At 32.0% G+C, this 19,413-nt stretch overlaps 1 protein-coding gene across 7 annotated transcripts in view; it reads right to left on the bottom strand.

Moving 5' to 3' along the window:
• The window catches only part of LOC113508425 (transient receptor potential cation channel subfamily A member 1), a 59,393-nt gene that overhangs the window by 24,902 nt on the left and 15,078 nt on the right, over positions 1 to 19,413 (bottom strand). The window lies entirely within an intron of this gene.

Raw genomic sequence — 19,413 nt, 5'->3', positions numbered from 1 at the left:
AATATGTAATAAAGAAACAAAAATCATGTAGGTTAAACTATATTAACATAACTTTATTAACTACATTCATTCAATTTTAAAGTATTTTAGAGAGCAGTCATTATAGGAAGCGACTATCATAGAATATGTAATACTGCTTCATCATTTTTTCTCCATAAACCTTCGTATTTCGACATCAAAACTGACCAGACAGTTTTACGTAAGCCGTTTGATCAATCACGTGCCCTAAAAAATAACTCATATGAATGATGGATCGAATTTTCATCACAAAGGTTCCATTTTTGCGTCCTTCAAAAAATTCTAAGCGACAGAGAAAGAATATTTTTGGTAAAAAAGTCGATTCAAAATACGTACACAAAAGAAATGTGATGGAAAATGAAAGTCCTCCATATGAATAAGGATAAGAACAAATTATGTAAATATTTGTTTCATAATTCAAAATCGACGTAATCTATACTACTAATATATAAAGCTAAAGAGTTTGTTTGTTTGAACGCGCTAATCTCAGGAACTACTGGTCCAAATTGAAAAATTATTTTTGTGTTGAATGGACATTCATCGAGGAAGGCTTTAGGCTATAAACCATCACGCTGCGACTAATAGAAGCGAAGATACAATGGAAAATGTGAAAAAATCAGGGCAGGTATAAATCATAACTTATATCTTCCCACGGGGACGAAGTCGCGGGCAACAGCTAGTCATTGTTATTGCCAAGACAAGGTGACCTTGAATTTATAAAATTGCTTGTTGTCGATGTCTCCCAGTTACTCTCATACAATTGTATGGGATAACGAGCAGATGTTCCTAAACTATGTAAATAGTCGTCCAAAAAATCTTTAGGATCCAAATTATTTCATGAAAATAAATCTTTTATAGGGATACCCTTTGTGTTCGATTCTAGTCGTTGAAAGGCATTTAGTTGAGCTGTTACTTGGACGAGAAAAACCATCTTGAAATCAGCTTCTGACATAATCTTTATTTTTCGTTTAGTCATGATCTATTGTAAATTCGGACTTCTGTGAAGCATTATAAGAGGCATTATAATTTATCTTTCTTGGAATGGAAAAATAGACGACTAGTAGATTCTTTACGTCCCTTTAAACTTCATATACATCAAATCATATCAGTTTAAAGTAATATTTTTTTTTGATAAAGTCTCGTTCATTTGCCAGCGCTAATCTTCAGTACTAAGACAACTCGATATTATAAACTTTTATAATAGAACTGTTACCGTTTTAGGAGCAAGACGGCGCTACTTACATATTAATACGCCGTCTTGCTTTTACAATGGCCACTTTTAATTAATGAGTTCATAGTATACGTATTGCTCTCATTCCTGTGATCGAGGCACAAATAAATATTCTTTAAAATCTTTTTAGATGAATTAAAATATTATTCTTAAGAATAAACTTTTGAATTCGTTCGTGAAATTGACGATTACGTTGATATCTTAAATTTTTTTGTATCATCATTATCATCATTCCCCTGCCCCTATCCCAATTATTTTATTTGGGGTCGGCGCAACATGTCATCTTCTTCCATAACTATACTTATTTTTTTGTATAACAGGTGTAAACTTATAACTGATTATCTTAAATAAGTATACAAATATGAAGCGACAGTAACAGAATGTTTGTATTATTAATTACTGATTCAGAATTGATAAAGACACCAAAACCCTTCTACTGATAAAATAAACAATAAAAAAAAATGTTTATCTGCATCTATTAATGAACCTACCTCAACGCACAATTTGAAGTTTCAAAACAGATAGATATATGGTCTTTAAATTTGGCGCTTATATATTCGGCATTAAGACTCAAAATAATTTCTCCAATCACATTTTAATCCATTATACGGTAACCGCTACCTAAAACACAACCTTAAATCATATTAATACTAGAAAGTTCAACCTTTTAAGAAAATTACATGTGGATACGTGAAAGGCCGCATAAAAGAAAATCTACATAACGAATGTATAGAGATACTATAGGAATCACTACCATACAAAAACACTGCACTAAACTATTGCATACACCACGCCATTTCTTGCGAAGGTTTTTCAATAAAATAAACAATATAATAATAATCACACATCTAACAACTCTTGTAAAGTTTCAGGATAAACACGCGTGAGTAAAACCGATGCATCATTTAATAACAATAACTACATCTAAAAAATAATATTCGACGATCTACTGATTGGGAATTTACGCGAAAATTCATAAATACCTTTTATAAGCTCTATGTTTTAATCACCTCGCAGTAATCACCAACTGACACAGTAAGATTGTTGCAGCTGTCGCACAGTTCGGCCTAGAGTGAACCCTTGAACGCGACTGCGATCGGAATTAAATCCGTTCGGAGAGCTCGTTCATCGCATGCATGGATGACCGCGTTAATTCCGTTTCCGTGATTTCATTATAAAAATGCAACAGATAGTTTAAAGTTTGTATGGAGAAGGTCAACAAGAAATTATGATTACGGTAGCCTTAGAATTTTCTATACTTTAATTCTTTACTTTCATAGATTAGAGCGGTCATAACAGACGGATCGTATTTCAATTTATTAATATTGTGTTTATTGTGGAATTTATAAATATATTATAATTAATAACAGAAAGTTAATTAGAAAGAAACTGTTTACAATGAAAAAAAAACAAAAAAAAAACAATTTATCGTGAATGTTTTTAAAGTTTTCATGAAAGTCAACATCTCGTCTCAATCTGAAAAATACTTCTTAAAAAGATTAAATTTTATGCACACGTGGAAGTAAATACGCCAATTATACCGCAGTGTTGAACTTTGGTAGTTTTCTTAACGAACGCGTGACGAAAGTGTAAAGTAACATTATGCGGTTGTTTGTTTGATAGTATGTAGGATATCATTCTACAAAGTATTTGACAATTGTAATAATCTTTCTTATTGAAAGCTTAATATGAACTCTAACAAGTTCTAATTCATGCTCTGTAACAGACTTGAACCCGAAATATTTGTATCAGGGAATGGGCAAGTAGAGATAGTTACAACTCTCTCACAAGTAGAGATATTTTTTCTTAATAACTTGCTATAATATATCCATTCTTACTTCTCAATGAATGTTGATTAATGATAGCAGTCTTTAATATTGATGTTAGTTCGCGTACAAGAAATCCAACACCATTTATAATAATATAATTTCGTAGATTTCTTGTAAGCAACAACATTTCTCTCATAACATAATATATGGCTAGCTACTCGTGCTCGATTTGTTACGTCAATTTGAGCGTCCAATTTTTTAAAGATAGTCTACTTTATCAAGTAAAAAATAATTACACTATGACATTTAAGTGACAATATCTAGACATAGATCAGACATCACGTAATTGGCTGAGCGAAGTGAACACCTATTGAATGTGAATTGAAATAAAACAATCAAGCAAATTGTGTGTGAATGTACTCTTACGTACAATTTTCGTTTTTGTTCGCGACTGTTCTTGTGCATGTCAAAAGGGTTATAATTTCTGTTGTTTATGTCTGACGAATGACGTCAAAACAGCTGATGAAAAATGCCAATATTTTTAAAAGAATTCTAAATTAATTAATTTGTATTCGACGTATTTTTGTTGGAATTCCCAGACGAATATTTTGTCTCAATCAATGACAAGCGCTTTAGGTTGCGTAGGTCGCAGCAAAAAGTATTTTTACTTGAAGTTTTTAAATTTTACTAGCCCCTTACTAAATTTTAATAAAATCGGGTAATTGCTGAAGTTGCGACAGAGTACCTAGCAGACAGGCAAAATATACTATTAAAAGTTACATCAATAAATTTTAACTTCTTAGCTAAAGAATATCATCTCCTTGAATAAATATAAACTGTTTAAGATGTTTATTTTATCGAAGGTCCTTCGTTTAAGATACTAACAATAATTATAATGTTAGGACGTACTTAAGTTGTACTCCTCATTATTGCTTGCTTTGCCCCTTTTAACTAAGTCATCAAGTGTACATTATTCTAGGTCATTGTCAAAGCTTTTGTGATGTCAATAAAATATCAGTTTTATATCTCATCAATAAGTACTGTTAGTATTTAGGTGTATATTGTGAATTTGCAGATATAAAATATGATGTAATTTTTATACCGCAAAATATTTAACATTTAAAAAGCATGTTACGTTGCCAAAATGTTGGCGTTGCCAAAACATATTTGGGTTATTTCATCAGGGTTTATACTTAAATTATTGCAGTAGTTGCAGGCTGTCGTGAGACCACTAAAATAAACATAAGACTTTTTTCAAAGCAAACGTTCTGTGAAAGGATGACTGCAAAAAAGGCCCACCGTGAAAGTTGTTGAATATATAAAGTATGGAAAGATATTAATTAATATTTTTGGTTGTAGACAGCCGCAAATCGGGGGGTGACAGACATAATATAAGTGTCATGCATAAAGACTTTACAACTTCGTACATAAAAACAAAAAAATACTGGTTAAATTCCGAACAGTCGGCGGCTAAATACATTCTGGGTTTGAATCCGAAAATTCATAATAGTATCCGCATACAAAATCAAAGAATGAGAAACTTACTTACTATTAGAAACTGAATTCTAAAGTTGAACGTACCTACAGTCAATATTCCCAATGGAATCGTTTTAATGTATGTACTAAAATGCAACATAAGTGAGTACCATATGGTATGTCATATACTTCTAATCATAGAAACGGGGTGACTGAAATAAAACTGCACTTTCCGTCAACTTATTACTATGCGCAACAGTACTTCGCGACATATTCAAATGCGGACTAATTTCATGAAAACATTTCGTTTTAATATTAAATTCTAGATAAAATACACCATGTAGGTATTATTCTTTTTAGGGTGGCGTAAGGCAAATGTAAATAATAGATTAAAAAAATCTAAAAACCCACGTTTTTAATTGCCACTCCATTATTTTTTATATCAAAATCGGTCCAGCTATAAATTGCACTGTCATCAGATTTCAAGCTACCCTGAAAATTTCAGCCTGGTAGCTTATCGGGAAGTGCCTCAAAATTTAGTTGCAAGCATCCATCGGAACGACAAACAAATAAAAACAAACAAGGAAATGAATGTATAAAAACGTGGGAAAAATGAAACTCTATTTATGAGGCAACACCTAAAGATTGTGGTTGAGCGTACTCATTTGTTACCCAACCGATTTGATTATTTTAGTCTAATTTAAGGAAACCCTGAGCTTTGCGATTCGTTGTCGTTTCATTCATGAATAAGTGACCGAAGAGCAACAAAACGCTTTATTAGTTGGAATTTAGTAGGTCCTAAGTTTAAAAATCCATTCTAAAATGTAACTCGAGAAATACTGCAAGCTCTGACATTTTCCCGTCTATCTAAAGCCAGCAAGCAGAATTAAATGTCTCCATACATATTCTGCTAGTAACCAATGGATCGAATACGATAACTTAATCAGATATTTTGTTAACTATTGAGCATAGCTTCGCAGGAAATTTTGTCCAGAATAAACGAACAGTTTGAACTCATGTACCGACTATCTGGTTTACGTGTTGAATATTTAAGAGTAATGTAATAAACTCAAAAGTTTGTGAGGACGCAAGCAGATTCTTTGCTCTCTCTCTTGCGCAAAAACAACTTAACGAACATTGGTGAAATTGAGCTCAAAGATAGATGTTATTTGATTATCTATGCAGGCGGAGACAGGAGTTGTTGCTAGTAGCCTATATACATGTTTAAAAAAGGAAATATTTTTGCAACTTGCTATTTTAAATTGCAAGGTTTATTACAATAATTCTCGAACAATGACTGTTATTAAACAAAATAATGCAGTTTAATCAACTTTATCCGTCTTTCCGTCCTATTAGCTGGAATTACAAAAGTTTTATTAAACGGTAATTAGAGACATAATTTCCATATATCCAGATGTAGGTTAGTATTAAGATAGTTTGTCACGTAATAGATTAAAGAGCTGGTTTTGTAATTGAGTTACTCCACGCTGCTTTAGGCTGCGGTTAAATCTTGTCTAGTCTGGAGCCTACAGAGTACATTCAATTAAAACCTCTTCGGAACTACAGTACTAGTAGATACTTAAGTTAGCTACAAAAGTTAATACCTAGGTTAAGCTAAATCCAATAGATTAAAAAAAATACTTTTAAAATAATATATAATATGTAGGTATTTTATTTTGTTTTAAATATAAATGAAGTCCGTCCTTGCTATTTACTTTAGAATAGCGATAAAAATGCCTTTATGAGTATTTGGTGTTTCGCATTTATGCTCATAAACGCTTTGACTGATATTGACTGTCAATGTTTGATGTGTTTTTGGTGCATATTTAAGCAGATCTTTGCAGCAGAATGGGAAATAAGTTATTGTAACTCTTCTTAAATTTTCGTGTGTTTTCTCTTAATATGTTAAAAATTTAACTAAAATTCAAATCATTAGTTAAGCGCAAATGACTTCTCCATTAATCTGCAATTAAATTTATAAGCACATTTATTTCAATTTTAATGACTATCCATGTAACCTTTATGCCATTTAGATTCTCATTACATCAATTTTAAGTAAAAACAAATTTCGAAATTCTAATTAGATTCGTGTTTCCGAATAAAATAGGAGGGACCCGCATCAGCCTTGTCTGTTCATGTTACACACACTGTAACGTACAAACGAAATTAAAGGGTACGATATTACCAATAAATTAAGTTAATTAACACCAGTATTTATTACTGGGTACAAGCTTAAAAACTCCGGTCAGTCTAGTCGTTTGACGAAGGGTTCTATGCTTTAACATTAATTTTTACCCTTATATACCCGAGTTGTTGAAGTCGTTTTACTATAAAACAAGTTTTGAAATATTGAGATATAAAAATCTGTACTGAATAAGGATTAATTTCGTCAAAAAAATATGTGAAAAATATATGAATTGCAATGCATTCCCACGCATCATGAACGATAAAGACGTTGTATGGCGATTCAGGATTAGTCAGAAGGAGTCTGACACTACATAATTCCCTCCTCCGAGGAGGATAAAGAAGAATCCCGACTGCGATGCCGGTTTATTTTGGAAAATGGGAAAATGTTATGAAGTTTTTTCGAAGAAAGTCTTTTATTCTCGTATATTTAGTGTTTATATCAAATTAGATGATCCTTTGAACATATTATGATCAAACAATAATGGTAAGTGTAGGTATATCAGAAAAAAAGTTGTAAGTGATAATTTATTTATTTTTCTCCACAAAAGTTAACATATATCATATTATGCTACCATAGAAAAAGGTGTAGAATTCATTTATTTGTCTCCACAATAGTTAACCATAGAATGTATTAAAAAAATCTATAAATAACTTGTGTAAACCAAAGTCGCCAGGGCGAATAGGTGACACAAAGAAAATGTGAGGTAGGTACAAACCAGTCAAAGTCTGTTCAATAGAAATAAACGTTGAGTAATGCAACAGGAAAAAGGAGCATTTGTATATTGATCTCATGATTGGCCATTAGGCGCTTAAGCGGCCGATTCAAGAGTATAATGAAGAAAACAGCTCTCCTTGAATAAAACCTTGGTTAGTCGATGCAGGGCAAAAAGGGCTGATGCTGATCAAAGACATATTTATAAATTATTTCTCTTATTTGTATTAAAAGCAAAATAACGATTTGAAGAGTTTTATTCTAGGGAATAGATACCTCTTAGAATGTTTATGAAAATAAATAAACAAAAGAGACTTAGACAAAATAATGCCAACATCAAAATTGTTTACGTAACTTGATAAACAACTTTAATAACTGCCATAATATTTGTAGAAACATCTATTCTAGATAGTGACAAAAATAGATATACAGCTTAAATATAATTAGTTCAAGAGAGTTCATTTAATTTTTAATTTGACGAAGACAACTTAAGATTTCTATTGATTAATTTGACGAAGACCTCTCTCTCACTGTCTCAATCTTGAATGAAAATGAATGAAGAATGAAAGAAAGAAGAAAAAATAGTCGCAGTTATGTCGCAGATATGGTAAACATGACATGAGTACTAAAAGTGATATCATCCTAGTCCAAAAAATGCTACAAATTAAAATAGGCTTATTTAATTTCCATAGATAAATTACATTTTTATTGGAACAAGTGATATTTCACTTTCATGTTTGAAGATGAACTTAAATAAATGGAAAATGCAGTTTATTAACAAACTGGGCTGGCTTAAAAAAAAAAGTCTTATAAACAAGCTATTATGAATTTTGTCAATTTCATCCTTCTAATAATGTAATGATTTTCTAATAATTAAGGAATCAGGTCTTTCAACAAAAAATAAACTTTAGTAAGTGGTTTGTTTTCTTAACTTGAAAAATGTTTTCCTCATTTCCCCCTTCTGGGGTTTTCCTTTTCTATGGTTTCGTCATATCCTCAAAGTAGAGTCGTTTGCAGGAGTAGTAACGTATGACGTGACCGTCATGTCTCACTCGAATAGGCCCTGACAATATCACCCTGCCGATCACACGACGATAAAATGAGTTTTGATACCGTTCAATTTGTGGGAAAAATAAAAGTTAGTAAAAAAAGAACACTCTTCTGTTAACTCATTTTTAAGAATCTCAGCAACTTTAGATTAGAACCTCTTTTAAAGTTATTGATTAATTGGGATTTTCGCCGTGTGAGATATCACTACATTAGGAGCACTTGGACTTCGGATAATTTAATGAAGATTTCCAATAAAGCAATAATATTCTCGATTCCAAATACTGCCTCGTTTCTAAACGATACAATTTATCATCAAAGTGAAGAAATACGCAGCAAAATATAAGTCCTTACTATACTTATAATAAAACTGATTTTAGAGCGTACAATAATTAAGTTTCGTTTACAATACAGCAAGCCGAAAGGCTTAATTCTACAAACGAAGAGATCGGGCCTGTAATTACAAAAATAACTAACACAACTGCTTCAGGCGCTTACAAGTTATTTAGAGTTTTAATAAGGATTTCTAAGGACTGTTAGGTAGTCAAGGGCACCTTCATAATATTTTTTATATTTTACGTTATTATAAAATCAAATTCATATAGCACTATTTTTAAATATCAATTCTTTAGGTTGGTAAAATTTTACCCTGAATATCGGGTGATTTAATACAAAAACTGAACGTAAAAAGTTAAACCTATCTTGAACGTTATGAACGTTAAAATAAGCCATCAAATTATATAATCATATTTAAAATTCTAGAACCGTATTACTCTATAATACCTAATCCGATTATGCATTAAACTTTGGACGACTAAGGTTATTTGTGATTTGATTTAGAAGAAAATACTTACTGGTCAAGTGTGAGTCGAATTGGCGACTAGCCAGTAGGATTAGGCAAATAAAAACTAATGAGCAAAAAAAGGCCTTTATTAATACCGATCGATGCTTAACCTCGATTTAGATATTTTATTTCTTGTTAAAGCGACAACCATGTACACACCCGTGAAAATTTTTAGCCATCACAATTTGTGAGATACACTATGGTGACAAACGGACTTACAGCCGAAGTTTTATAGTTTCGTATTTACCCTTTGGATACGGAACCCAGTTTATTACAACAGAGGCATAGTTCAAGGATAACAAACAAATCCCGTAAAACGCTAGAAAACCGATTATCTGATATTGTTGATTGAATAGAATATTAATTTCAAAAAGGAGATTTAGCTCGTGACCTACTTTTATAGGTATCTTCTTTTATAATTTTATCGAAATAAAACGTATTTATTTTTTAATCTTATTTGTTTCGTAATAAACCTGAAAACTTGAAATAATCATTTAATTGGTACAGGTTACTATGGGACTGTGTGTCTGTTACCAAGATAAATGGATTGTGCAAATCAGATAGTCTGATGTTCCATGCGAAAAAACGATAAACCGATGTCAACATACCTAGGGAAAAAGCTGGGCCGAAATACATTTGGAAAGATTTGACCATATTTAGCAAATTTCTTAAAAGTTGAAGAGTAGCATCAGTAGTCAATCAGTTATGTCTTAAGATGGGTGAGAACGTCTTTGAGATACGTAAGTCGCGTTTCATGTAACATTACAAGTCAAAATGCCTGCTCGGCAAAGTGGTAGTGCCAGCAAAGTATTACAAGTTCCCCCAACTATTACAAATGCATGTAAAACTGCAGCTCAATTTATTATTCGACCTTTTTCCAAGTAAAATTTTCATAATACTGTACAAATTGCACTCCGGCAAAAAGCTTGAATAGAGACAATCTGCTAGTCTTGAGGTCAAATTGTTAGCCGCAAGAACTCAATACTGGTAGTATGACTTATGTGCAAAATGGATTTAAACTTCCTCTTAACCTACACTCACCTCATAAAGTTAGACTGAGTGAGATAGAGCAATACAAGATGTATTAGCATCTCTCTTCCACAGCTGCAACGTTCGAGAATTAGAATGCTCTTGATATTGGTTAGCTGAATAGAAATGTCATTTTATAACAAAATACCGATGACGTCAGTCTTGCGGCTCATGTAACGAATACGGGTGTCGTCTGAATATTAAGTAAGCCACTACTTAAGATACGACATGAAGAATGAGAAACGTCTCCCCCGTAAATACGTTTATGCCGTTCTAATACATTGTTGTGGCACAGACACGTACGTATTGTAAGTTAGTGGCGTTTAGACGACTATTTTAGTACTACTTAAATGGAACTATGAAGACGGTATTTTAGTGGTAATAATCAATTTATCACAGCGAATTGCGTTGACTTTGATTTTTGTTTTCGTTCATGTGTGAATCATAGAAATCTAAATAATATTACCTTATTATTTAGATTTCTATGGTGTGAATATTAAAGCAATGTTTCCTGCAACTTATAATAATATAATACAATGCATCCTGAACGCGTGCAACTTTGTCTATAAAACGCAAATTATGATAAGCTTACTGATTTCATGGAAATGTAACTACTCTACTTACAACTTATTATAATCAGCTGAAGATAAGTTAATAAATTAGAACTAAGTTTGGCACAAACATTGGTGACAAACATTTTCTTTATCAATAAAATCTTTATCAACATATTTTTTTTAATCGATTAGCAAATGCCGAGATTTAAATGATACCGTTTCCGAGTAATTTGGCTTTGGTTCTAGATGCCTGCAGCCAGAATTTTTTTCTTTTTTTTAATGATAGCATTTTATGGATTGCCTGAAAATAAGGTCAGACGATTTGAGCTTTTGTGATCTCAATAAGATGTAAGTGCTATACGTTAGTATTCACGCTGAGATTTTGAGATTACTTATAAGTATTTAGATTATAAAAAAATCCCTGCATCGTTATTATTTCTCTCTTTTTTGCGTTCCTTTTTTATCAGTGTAAAAAATATATTATAAGCGTGAGAATGAAATACTCATTACATAGACTGGTATATTTAGGTCAAATAAAGCCGAAAAGACAACTATTTATCAGGAAACTAACCGAGCGAACGTTATACGGGTGATTAAAAAGTTAGGTCACACTGAATACTTGTTTACCACACAATTTATGCTTGTAACACAAGATATTATTGATCAGAGTATTTGTTTTAAGAATTTTGTATCTACGCCATTATATTTTATATTTTTGTACGACGCACACTGAGACGGAACTTATTTTATGCACTTTTTGGCCACTAATGTCGGTCTAGACATTTCCCATCTTATGGAAAAGGAACAAGTAGTTATTGGTATGTCATATGATAATATTTGATATAGTTTAGGGTCTTATTTAAAATTTGTCACGTATCTTAAGTACCCAAGTTAAGTATTAGTAATTTAAGTGCGGTATCTGGAGGTCTAAAGCTTTCAGAGGTAAGTTAATTAAGAATAAATTACTAGTTTGTTCGTAATTTCGTATTGAAATATTCTGAGAATATAATAGAAATAGGTATTTACTCTTATCATTTATAATATATTATTAAGTGTCAACAATACTTTGCGTGCTTCATTTCTGATAAACAAAACAGTAGTGTCAACAAATTCGTCATTCGAAAGCAAAACAATTGAATTTATAGTGTTGTAAAGAAAAGCTTTTGTTTCAACATCACGTTCAAACAAATATCAATCTTATGTCTAAGAATTTACATTGCACTTCGTATTACACGCTTGTCTGATCCTGTAAGACTAGCAAACGAAATTACACAGCTCTCTAAGACGGATAGAAAAGTCCCGACTGTCATTTGTTTTGCATCACTTTTTTATTTCAATTTAGATTTTAAAAGATTTATTTGGTTGTTGTAATTCCTCGGTTGAGTTTTTATTGCTGAGTTACCGATACTTCACGACTTCAGTTCATGAAGGCGCGTGTGCGCAAACCTCTCACATATTTTGATGGTATTGGCTTTGAAAATTTGGAAGTTTGCAATTGTTCTGAAAGGAAAAAGGTGTTATTATAAAGGGCTGTTTTAGGCCCTCGCTTTCTTTGTAATAAACAAGAGACGGTTCTCTTTGGGTGTTCTTAAAGAAGGTAATAAAGCGTAAAAGTTTTACAATCTTTAGTCAAACTCTCTTTTTTATTTAGTGCCAGCAACAGGCTATAATAAAATAAGTTCTTTACAGCTATTTGGGTGCAAAGTATGTTACTTACATCAAGAAGTTTGTATACTCATCGAGTCGGTTCCTTATCTCACTTTAACTTTGTGGTAAAAGTCCTTACTTAATTGGTATGGTCATAAAAACTTTATTTGTTATGCAGAAACGATGAGGTCACGGTTCTCGCGAGAAAACTGTATCGTTAGAATATTAACTCTGTACTACAATTACTATTCAAGGAATTTAATTAAAATCGCTATATTACTACCGACCCATGCTTTTATTTCTAAAGTAGGGCCTTTCAAAATTTTTGTTTTTGTTTCTCAAACATGGTAGGCACTTGCACAAAGACAACCAGACTCGGAACAAGTATTCGTGGATCACGAAAATGTTTGTGTCTTGCTCCGTGATTTTCGCATGGTGACTTATATATGATCATTGTTTTTTAGGCCGTGCTAAGATATAAAATGCTTTTTTTTACTTTCACATGTCCCTTTGCCTGTATGAAAACCAAGTTAAACGGCCTTAGTTCCGGTTTTTGATTAAGCTGAAAATTTACATGCATTTGTTTATTGCGACATACGGAATATTATGATAACATGGAGCTGACCTAATGCAGGATCTGGACGAGGCTCAACACTCCACTGTAAACTGATAGAACCTTATCGAATTTGTCTTGACGAGGACTTAGAAAGATCCATGAAGTGTAAACTTAAAAGAAATGTTTCTTTCATTATAGAGACAGCGTTATCAATAGTCGAGAAAATCTGGGCGGGATAATCCGATAGAAGACGACTAAAAAAGTTACCTGCAGTTTATGTGAGATTTAAATTTTGTAATCAAGGAAGTCAATAATTCTAATGATAAAATGCTAGTAAAACTATATAGAGGTGTTAGACTAAACTTATGTACACCATCTTATCCATAATCCCAGTAAAGCGAACTAAAATGTTATGAAAGCAAAAGAATGGGCCCATAAGTACATAAGGAGATACGTCAAAATGTATACATCTATATCATTAGAGTAAGTCCAAAGGCCCTTCAAATGAAACCTGATAGTTCAAGAAGTGAGTTAATTCTTCAAGGTCGGGCTGGGTAGTCTGAGAGTGACCAAGGATCAATACTGTAAAAGTAGAGAAATAAATAACTCGATACTTAAAGGACAGGGATGAGAAACTTCTGAACATTTTACAGGACACAACTTTTTCAGTCAGGTTATTTTTTCCAACAAAAATTTTGGACAGCCTTGGGGTACTAGCCACACGCTGCGTTGACGCTACTATAAATGTGACACTATAAAGTTAAAACGACAAGGAAAAAAAACAAACTGACAGCCCAATATATGGCATGGTAAAAAAACTTCAGTCTTATCGGAATGAACCGCTAGCATTCGAAAAGTGGTATTTATTTGCGATTTCAATATACTTCTATAGCAACTATTGTGCCTTATTGTATAGCAAATTATTAATAATAAGAATCTGGTAAATAATTTGTGAAAGTAACGCTGACATTAAACATTTAGCCTTAATTATTGGCACATGACTTCACATTAAAAATTAAAGCTTTCAACAGTGTGTGAAATATAAGGCTAAGAAGGACGGAAGGACCAGGTCTCTTCCCATAAAGTCATTCAAAAAATGTGAAAACTAAGGCAAATTAACAATTGTTTAGGAAACAATGACTATGCATGATATTGCTTTTTAGTAATTAACAGCAAATTTTTCAAATGCTTTTTTTCTTTGTTAGTCAAGCATAAAAAATATTTAATGGGACCACTTCAGTTCACTAATTTACTTATTTACAGGAAAAAAAAATACTGGTTTTAGACTACACTTGGTCAGACCCAGTTCATGCGGATAAGGTCAGTAATCCCAACTGTAAAATGGGATACCATCGTAAACGGAAGAGGTTTTAAAACTTATTTTTCCTCAGGGACGGGAAGGCTTAGTTGTAACTTGTAAAGATGGGACAGTCATAGCTACTAAACCTCATAGCAGCAGCTTCACAAAAAAAAATACAACCAGGCCATAATGTCGTTTAAAAATCGAATTTCGTAAATCATCTAAAAATAAGATTCATTAAAAGTAATAAAAAGAAGTGACACTTATTATTTTATTAAACAAACTTATTTCTTGTTAAATAAATCTTTTATATTTAAAGAACTATGGTAATTTATTAAGTAACTTATCCAATATCCATAAAACTGAAAATGATCAATTAAATCTTAATACAAGTTATTACAAAATTGATACCATACATTTATGTTAAATACTTATTAGATTAATGCAATTTTGGCGGGTCTTAAAGTGAACCTTACAGTTCTACAAATAGAACACAAAATGCAGTATATTGTTTACTAATCAATCATAATAGGTATTTTTATTAAATAATGTTGTTGATGTCTAAGTAGAAAGCAAGTCTTACTAACAGTTTAACTAAAACACTAAATGAATCTGTATTACAAAGCCGTTTTATAGTCAACAATAACTTTGGGCGAATCAAATTAAAGAAACAATTTCCTGAGATCGTTTATCAATTTGAGTTAGATAATGTTTGCGTTTAACTCCTTATATTGGGTTAGGAGTTTTGACCACATTTTGGTTCAAAGAGTTATACGATAAACAAAATTTCAGTCTAAAATGGGTAGAGTCTCGATGGCCAAATGTACAAGGACCGAGGAGCAAAGGTTATATAGGAACTACTACTATATTTTGGACGAGTTTCTGTACAAAAGGAAATAGAGGCATATAACCAAGTCTTAACAAAGAGAGTTGCAATTGAGGAAGCGAGATAGTGATACGTGGCGCAGAGCAACATGTCTTTTTATACTAATAACCGTTATCATTACTTTAGTTTTTAGAAGACTACTTTTATACAGCTACATTGTTGTACTAGGCTCCTTAAACATGGTTAAACTAAAGCAAGAAGCATTAACACGATTCTATAAAGTACATTTCTAAACATTGAGGTAATATAAACTGGCATTAAGAGGTTGTGAATTTCCAGAAACATGATGACCCTGAGACCAAGTCAAGAGGTGATGACCTGGACAAATAATGCAAAGGGCTCCTTCACGATGGCCTCGAACCAAGTTTTAAGGAGTGATTTTGGAACATTCCTTTTGCTAGGAATTAACCTAGTAAGGGGACAACATAACTTCAATTAAACAATTCGGAGGCTCCTAAGTACTTCAATAGAAAAATCCCTCTTGACCCCTTCAGATTACAATACACATAATATATAAGTTCTTTCGTAAAATGTACGGTTAACAATTTTGTGGGAATTTTATTACAAGTTCCTTTTAAAATCTTTTAAGCGGGTTTCACTCCACCATTTTTGTATTAAAATATCTTTTGACATGTAAATTAGCTTTAGAGAAAGTAAAAAATATTTTCTTACAAATTGAAAATTGAAATTGTTCGTATTCTTTAAAAAATAAAAAAGTACCTCCTTATAACTGGGTGCAGGTAAATAAAAGATAATTAAATTTAAGACGTAAAGTTTTCTTTAAATAATTAATAGAGGCAAATGAATTGATTTGACCGTTATTTTGATATTTTCTATTTTTGAATTCAAAAATCAAAAATTGCAGAGGATTTGTAATTGTAAAGTTTCGGAGTATCTGAAGTTTTAACGGGGGATTCTGATTTCAGGATCTTATTAACATAATTTTAAGAATAAACGCTACGTATCAACCAAAATACCGGCTCATGAAATGGATACATCTCAAGCTGTTCTCTTTATAATATCTTTTCCTTCTAATGCAAAGAAATGATCTGTCATATTAAGTATTCAGTCCTTCTGACAACTGTCAAGATCAAAAAGAAACGCTTTGTCATATTACTGTAATAAGACTGTAATATATCTGATATACTTTAAAATATGACTGCAATCAATCATTCAAATATTATTAAGATCTCAGTGTAATTTGATAGAGTTTGAGGTATCAAATCGCCTTTAATCTTTTATCAATAAGGTTTAGTTTTGTGTGAGACGTTTGAACACGATTTTTATTTTCTATTTTAATTAAATATATCATATTGGCATAAGAAAACATCAAAACGAACGCCAGGCTACTTATTTTGACGATAATAGCTGACACGAAAATGCAGCGTAAGAGAACCAAAGATTTTAAAAAGAAAATTTACTGCAACAACTTAATCCAATTACTTTTGTTTCCAGCTCACATCATTTTATTACTATCTTCTCATAATATAAAGATAAAAGAAGAAGAAACCGTGATAAGAATTCATTCAATTTTATGTTTCACTTTAGAACACAATGACTTACAATTTAGTGAAAATTTGTTCAATTAAAGGAAATTTTTAGGTGCAAATGTAAACTTCTTAGTAAATGATGAATTGTTGAGTTAAATCCCTCAAAATCTCCCACTTACTTGTAATATCTCCTCGTCCGAAGACTTATTAACGTTAACCAGTCCAAGCATCTTCGACCAATGGCGCGGCAACTTAATAGCGCCACTTTTTAAATTCTGCAAATTCTTCAATCTCTTCGATTGGCTGAACGAACCCATCATAAACAATTAAATTTACGCGGGTAATTCGAACACACAACTCAAAAGCCGAAACGAACTCCGAAAACCGAACCGACGAAAATTAAATTTAATTGATTCTATAATTTTAAAAGTTTGTATTAAATTATTGTTATCAATGTTAAATTAAGACTTATGTCTGCAAAAGCGTCGTTTGGAGTGCCATGATCGCGTACACGGAGAAGCGAGCGACGCTGCCGGCTACATGACTCCTACTAAAAGCTCGACTAAGTGTTGCCCGTCTTATATAACTAAAAACGTACAAGGAAAATTCTCGTTTCGTGTCGCAAGTACTTTCTCAATATTTTATAAATTCCCAAGTAGAATTTGCGATTGACTGATATGATGAAAAGTGTTCTTATTAACGATAACTTCAGAGTATGTTTACTGGAAACTTCTTTTTTAATTAAAGCATTTAGCTTTCTAGAAAGGTGATATACTACGACATGTTTTACTTATTTTTAAGTAATGAGTCTCGAAATAGGTAAACTATGAGAATATGTTATTTTTATTCACTTTATTTATAAAGCACCTACATGTTACTATAATTAATATTATTTATAGTAAAAGATTTACATAACAAGTTCTAGCCGGCGAAATGATTTATTTTAAAAGAGAGCTGTAGCACTTTATTCTCCACAGAGATTAAACCTCTTTAGAAAATCAAAACTCATTTTACATCATAAAATACTTTTAAACATGACCCTTAAACTGCATGAATACCTTATTTGAAGCTATTTAAAAATAAAAGGAACCAATTTCGCAAAAAGTTAAAAACCAAAAAGCCTCTTCTACTTCTTGGTTCTGACATTGACTAGTCCTTACACGTGACTTTAGTTGCGAAGCGAAAACTTGTCAAACTATTTTTGGGTATTCTTTCCTAATTGTCGAAACTGTAAACGCAACCAACCTGCCATATTTGCAGATCACGTGGGAATTTATTTGGGGGATCAAAATAATTTAAAAGAAAGGGCAAGGAATGGGTTTTCAATAGCAGATATTTCTTCTATTATAGATAAAACACGGTAAGGGTTTTTCTTTCAACCCTACAGTTTTGCTGTTGTGCTTCAGAAGAGCTCATGATTTAATGAATCTCGAAAATAATAAAATATCAGCAAGATAAAGTAAAAATATTTTACTCTTAAAATATACTTAATAGAATATTTTTAAGGAATGTTTACAAATCGATTTCGTTAGTAACCCTCTTTGCGACAAGTGGAGGGATCCGTTGCTATGGTAACGCTAGATGAAGTAGTCAACGATCGAATTCCAGATTTGATGAAAGGATGCAATAAGCATTCTGTTATCTCTTATTGGAGAGAAAGGATACTTGAAATACAAAGTTATTTAAGCGATAAACAAGTACTAATTATATTTCAATTTTTATTAATATATAGTTACCTAGTAAATGCTATATTTCAAAAATATGAATACGATGTCTGGACATCGTTTTAATCTGTCTCAGGCGCATGGTTTCAAAGTTGCGAGTAACTAGACCATCGTTAGCGCTTGCAGAAATATAACTAACTTTTCAAATGTGCAGAATTTTTCCTAAGATTGCACCTTCTTTAGGCTTGCTTCATACAGTTACGGCAACATGAACCTGAATGTTGTGTCAGTGTTGTGTCTGGCGTCAGTTATTCAACTGTTACATGTCAGTGGTCATACAAAATACTTCCCATGACTGCTATGACACTGAAAGTGCTGTGTCGTCACACGTCAATGACACTAACACATGGGTATGGGTTTGTAGGGAATGACGTAAAAAAATGCAATTTTCTAAAAAAGAAAATATTTGAAATATTTCAAAAGTATTCTGGGACTGCCTAACAAAATGTATTGGTTCGAAATTAGGGTTTCACAGACATATGTAAATAATCTTTTAAAGACACAAGCTGAAAAAGCTTGAAGAGCTTTTGCCCGATTGTAGAGCAAGTTAGTGGGATAAAAGGCCTTATCAATGTACAGGGTTTTTTTTAACGACTCTTAGTTTAACAAAGACGCCTTTATTTCTATTTTTTTATAGGTATCTGATATTCTGGATATTTGTATGATGGTGGTTGTAAAGTAAAAGTGTGAGTGAGTATAGTCCCTCAGAGTTTTCCCAAACTATTGGAAACTATGGTAATTAATGTTCGATAGTTTTTGTAGTACGGTTTGTTATTATTTGAAACTTTAAGCTTATGTTGTAAAAGTCGACTCATAATAAAGCAGATTTTGAAAAGTTTAACGACGCTCATCTATTTGATCGTGTGTGACGATGAAATTGCTACTTACTGATCTGGGCTTTAAATCTTTTTTATTACTATGCATTGGCATAGATTATTTAAAT

The sequence above is a fragment of the Trichoplusia ni genome, chromosome 1 (assembly GCF_003590095.1).
Source record: "Trichoplusia ni isolate ovarian cell line Hi5 chromosome 1, tn1, whole genome shotgun sequence".
Classification (NCBI taxonomy): domain Eukaryota; kingdom Metazoa; phylum Arthropoda; class Insecta; order Lepidoptera; family Noctuidae; genus Trichoplusia; species Trichoplusia ni.
The sequence above is the reverse complement of the archived record's forward strand: the minus strand, read 5'-3'. Positions and strand labels throughout refer to the sequence as shown.